The sequence below is a fragment of the Microcaecilia unicolor genome, chromosome 3 (genome assembly GCF_901765095.1).
Source record: "Microcaecilia unicolor chromosome 3, aMicUni1.1, whole genome shotgun sequence".
Classification (NCBI taxonomy): Eukaryota; Metazoa; Chordata; class Amphibia; order Gymnophiona; family Siphonopidae; genus Microcaecilia; species Microcaecilia unicolor.
The window spans coordinates 524941436-524946506 of record NC_044033.1 but is presented as its reverse complement, the minus strand read 5'-3'; the positions used below and the strand labels follow the sequence as shown (position 1 = coordinate 524946506).

At 42.8% G+C, this 5071-nt stretch overlaps 2 non-coding genes across 2 annotated transcripts; both read right to left on the bottom strand.

Annotated features, from left to right (window-relative positions):
• Positions 1-2329: 2329 nt before the first annotated feature.
• Positions 2330-2402, bottom strand: TRNAR-CCG. The gene has a single exon. It is a non-coding gene; the product is annotated as a tRNA-Arg (tRNA).
• A 1511-nt stretch (positions 2403-3913) lies between these two features.
• TRNAR-CCG lies at positions 3914-3986 on the bottom strand. Its single transcript has one exon. It is a non-coding gene; the product is annotated as a tRNA-Arg (tRNA).
• Positions 3987-5071: the final 1085 nt, after the last annotated feature.

The window sequence follows — 5071 nt, the reverse complement described above, 5'->3', positions numbered from 1 at the left end:
AATATATTAAAGAGAATAACATTTACAGTATTATGTGCAGGTACTTTAACACTTGGCTCCCGGTCAGTCCAGGCTCCTCAGTACAGCATCTTCCTGTTGGCCATGTGAACACTAATGTATTCTAAAATAATTTTTATATACATTTGTTGTCTGGCCATTTAATTTTTCTTATTTTGTCGGTCCCGGTATTTGGTTTCTACCTGGCAAGATCCTCAAAAAGTACAAAACATTTTATACTGCTTATCCCAGAAAATCCACTATTTTTTCTGGGATAAGCACCATAAAATGTTTTGTACTTTTTTGGGGATCTTGCCAGGTATTTGTGACCTGGATTGGCCACTGTTGGAAACAGGATGCTGGGCTCGATGGACCTTTGGTCTGTCCCCGTATGGCAATACTTATGTACTTATGTACTTGGGATTTTGAATGGAATGTTGCTAGTCATTGGGATTCTACATGGAATCTTGTTACTCTTTAGGATTCTAGAATCTTGCTATTCTTTGGGGTTCTACATGGAATCTTGTTACTCTTTAGGATTCTAGAATCTTGCTATTCTTTGGGGTTCTACATGGAATGTTGCTACTCTTTGGGTTTCTGTCAGGTACTTGTGACCTGGATTGGCCACTGTAGGAAACAGGATGCTGGGCTTGATGGACCTTCGGTCTGTCCCAGTATGGCAATACTTATTACGTACTTATGTACTTTCTTTTGTCTTCTCTTGTGAAAGTGTGGTAGGGGATAGAATGAAAGGTGCTTGATACAACCAAAAATTTGTTTTTCTCTTTGTTCAGCTTTAACCAGAAGGTGGAGGCCAAGGTCTCCATTGTGTCTAGGCCAGTACGGATCCTGTCTATGATGTTGGTTAGGTTGCCTGAGAAGGATATATACATTGTCACGTCAACTGATTACATATGTGAGTTCAATGCTAACTCTTTTAGTTTGCTACCAAGTGGTGCCATCAGGATATTGAATAATATTGGGGACAGTGAAGATCCTTGTGGTATCCCACAGCCTGGGGTCCAAGAGGGCAAGATCTTATGTACTGATTTGTCTAGATTTCAGGAAACCGACAATCTGAGTAAAAGGCCTCCAAGGCCAGTATTGTCCAGTAGGTAGAGGAGTGTATCGTGGTCAACTATGTGAAAGCACTTGATATATCAAACTGGAGTATCAGTACTTTCTTTCCTTTGCAAGATCTACTGTAATTCCATCATGGTTTCTCTCCATCTCCCCAAGTCATTCCTCATTCATTTTCCTTGAGTTTCTCCCCCTTAGTCCCCATTGAGTGTTACAGCTTTCCTGTCAGCTGGGCTGAGGTTCTGGCCATCTCCTTGCCTCTGAGGTGGCTAGATGTGGACTATTTGCAGAAGGCAACAATTCTCTTCCAAGCAATTGAACTGTAAGTTGAATTTTGTTTATTATGAGTACTACAGTAAAGAAGATTTGCTTAAGAGCTGAGAGTCTACTGGTAAAGCTTTTTCTTGGGGATGATTTAGCTGGCAATTAAGCTACACTGTACTTTGCCTAGGACAGCACAGAAACTGAAATTCCATTGACCTCTAGTGGGGGCTGGGCTCCCAAGCCTCTTATATGGGATGCCTATGGAAAACCTTGTGGGTGATACCCCAGTAGGAAAAGACCAAAGGGGCTACTGCCTATGCCCCGTCACAGCAATGGAGCTGCCATCAAGTCAAATGGGTCCTCTGAAATAGTTCGATACCAGTAGACAGCTTCCTTTTCCAGCTCTCTCGGTAAAGAACTACAGCATACTGGAAGTCACAGTTGTGACTTTTCCAGTTCTTGTTGTCACCCTTTAGAGAATACTAAGGTGCCAGCTGCCAAACCATTAAGAGCTCTTCCACAGAACAACATTTACATGGAAATTAAACTTATATTAGTACCGAGTCTGTACTATTAGTTAGTGTAGGGTATACTGTGGAAATGTAGACTTTTGTGACAATGATTTCTTGGGTGTTATCTAGTATCTATAGTCCCTAAGCCAGGGATTCTGGGTTCAAGTCCCATCAGGGGTGCTCGTTACTTACCATATCTGGGTTTAAAAAAGGTTTGGACAAGTTCCATAGTCTGCTATTGAGACAGACATGAAGAAGCCACTGGACTGTTGCTACTGTTTGGGTTTCTGCCAGCTACTTCTGATCTGGACTGGCCACTGTTGGAAACAGGATACTGGACTAGATGGTCTGACCCAGATGTTACCAATTCAGGTGCTTTAGGTGCAGTGCTGAGGAATATCCTTCTGACTGTACAGCAAAGGATAACTCTTTGAAGGGACAAGAGAAACCAGAAGCTATACTCCAAGGAAACATAGCACCTCAGGTGGGACTTGAACCCACAATCCCTGGCTCCGGAGACCAGTGCCTTATCCATTAGGCCACTGAGGCTGTTTTATCATGCTGAGTTGCACTAACCATTAGGCTACTTCTCCAATCAATGAAAAAAATTAGAAAACTTTTCACATTTTCAATAACTCTTCTTGCCACTGAATTGCAGTGTTTAGGAAATGGTCAAGGCTAGTTTAGAACTTAGATTGATTTGCAACTCAAAGACTTCTGCAGATAACAAGAAACCTTTCTGAATATTATGCCTGCATTTCTGCACCGTTCTACTCCAGCGCTTGAGATTGGAAATCCAGCATATACTTTTTGAAGAGCGGAAACTGTGGCCCATCGCACATTAGGGCATTAGAAACACTGATCTCCCAGCAGAAGGAGGTCACAGGGGCTACTGCCTTTGCCATGGTAAGAGTAAAGGAGCTGTAATGTTAAATAGGTCCTCTGAAATAGTTCTGTACCACCAGACTTCTTCCTTTTCCAGCTCTCCTGGGGAACTGAGGAATTGAGTTCGATTCCCACTTCAGGCACAGGCAGCTCCTTGTGACTCTGGGCAAGTCACTTAACCCTCCATTGCCCCATGTAAGCCGCATTGAGCCTGCCATGAGTGGGAAAGCACAGGGTACAAATTTAACAAAAATAAAATAGATACTATTGGAGATTCTACATGGAATGTTGCTACTCTTTGAGATTCTGCATGGAATGTTGCTATTCCACTAGCAACATTCCATGTAGAAGGCTGCGCAGGCTTCTGTTTCTGTGAGTCTGACGTCAGACTCACAGAAGCAGAAGCCTGCGCGGCCACATTGGTGATCTGCAAGGGCCGACTTCTACATGGAATGTTGCTAGTGGAATAGCAACATTCCATGTAGAATCTCAAATAGTAGCAACAGTGGAGGAGTGGCCTAGTGGTTAGAGTGGTGGACTTTGGTCCTGGGGAACTGAGTTTGATTCCCACTTCAGGCACAGGCAGCTCCTTGTGACTCTGGGCAAGTCACTTAACCCTCTGTTGCACCATGTAAGCTGCATTGAGCCTGCCATGAGTGGGAAAGTGCAAATGTAACAAAAAAAAGAACCATTACCAGAAGCCACGGTTGTGACTTTTCCAGTTCTGTTGGTCACCCTTTAGAAAATGCATAGGAGTCAGCTGCCTAGACCATTAAGAGCCTGTCACAGAAGAACATTTACATGGAGATTATAGTGTGGAGGTGGAGACTTTTTGGCAATGATATCTGGGGTCTATATTCCCTGTTTCAATTTCTCCTTTTCTCACCACCTGTTAGTAAAGCTATGTTCCATGTATGTAAGCACCTTAACGCAATAACATTTGTAATTCTGTTACCCGGAAACGGCAATCGCCATTACGGCAAATGTAAACCACATTGAGCCTGCAAATTGGTGGGAAAATGTGGGATACAAATGCTACAAATAAAATAAATAAATAAATAATTTCCAATTCAGGTGTTTTAGCATGCAGTGCTGAGGATTATTCTGACTGTACAGCAGAAGGATAGCTCTGAAGGGGCAAGAGAAACCTAAAGCTATACTCCAAGGAAACATAGCACCTCAGGTGGGACTTGAACCCACAATCCCTGGCTCCGGAGACCAGTGCCTTATCCATTAGGCCACTGAGGCTGAGTTAGCATTCTGAGTTGTCCTGAGTAGCAGGTAAAGGTATCATCTCAGATCCCGAGCGCTTTCTTCTGCTTTTGCTTTTACATCACAGACACTTTGGCCCCCTCCCACTAGAGAAGGTTTTAGGTGAAGGGTGTCTGGAAATCAGTTCTTCAGAAGTGGTAAGATAGGCTTGAGAGATGTCAATAATGCAATTTGACTGTATTATATAAGAGCAATGTCTTCAATGAGAGGGACGTGAATGCATGGAATGGTCTCAGGAGTTGGCAGAGACCAAGAATGATGATGGAATTCAAGAAACCATGGAATATCCCCAGAGGAAGACAGCAGGAAGCCAGAAATCAAACAAGATCTAGGACAATGCACAAGGGTGAAAATGATTCAGATTATGGCCTTATCTGCTCTCTGGTTCATGTGCACAATAATAGACAAAAAAGACAGAGCAAATGAGGATTCTATATGAAGATTAGAAAACCCATGACTTCCTCCTGGGAAATGTTAAACTTCTGTCATCCTGTTTACTACATGCAATTAAATGTTCACTTTGATGGCGGGTGAGGATACCAAGGCCCCTCTTAGTCTACTGTTCATTCTACCACTTCCAATATCTGATATTTATTTATTTATTTATTTGTAGCATTTATACCCCGCTCTTTCCCGCTCGATAGCAGGTTCAGTGCGGCTTACAATGTATGGGTTACAAAGTATCACAGAGATAACACAGTTGAATAGAGTAGTACAAGAGGAAGAGGATGTGGGGGGAGGATTGAGGTATGGGTAATGTTAGTGGTGTGGATTAGGTTCGAAAATTAAGTCGGGTCATTTGGATAGGCTTGTTTGAAGAGGTAAGTTTTCAACAGCTTTCGGAAGGGTAGGTGTTCGTTGGTTGTTCGGCTAGATCTTGGTATGGCATTCCATAGTTGGCTGCCTATAACGGAAAAGTTGGAAGCGTAGTAGGTTTTGTATTTGACACCTTTGAAATTAGGAAGGTGAAGATTGAGATATGTTCGAGAAGATTTGGACCCGTTCCTGGCTGGAAGGTCGATCAGATTGGTCATGTAACTTGGAGATTCTCCATGAAGGAT